This window comes from Nannospalax galili, unplaced genomic scaffold (assembly GCF_000622305.1).
Source record: "Nannospalax galili isolate Female #2095 unplaced genomic scaffold, S.galili_v1.0 scaffold1631, whole genome shotgun sequence".
NCBI lineage: Eukaryota > Metazoa > Chordata > Mammalia > Rodentia > Spalacidae > Nannospalax > Nannospalax galili.
In genome coordinates this window covers 1,199,365-1,199,739 of record NW_008329035.1, presented here as the reverse complement: position 1 = coordinate 1,199,739, position 375 = coordinate 1,199,365, and positions in this window count along the sequence as shown.

Sequence of the window (375 nt, the reverse complement as noted above, 5' to 3'; positions counted from 1 at the left end):
ACAAATAATAAAGGAATAAGTAAAATTATTCCTATTTGCAGATTATATACTCCCATACTAAAAGGCCTTAAAGGCTCTACCAGAAAACTCTTAGATTTGATAATCACTTTCAACAAAATAGCATGAAACAAAATCAGTACACAAAAGATGAATAGCTGGGGGCTAGAGAGATAGCTCAGCAGTTAAGAACTCAAACCATTCTTACAGAAGACCTGAGTTCAGTCTCCAGCACCCTTGCTGAGCAACTTACAACTACCTAGAAATCCAGCTCTGATATTGTCTTCTGGACTCCAATGATACACACACACACACACACACACACACACACACACACACACACACACACAAAAGATGGCTAGCCTTTTTTTTTACCAT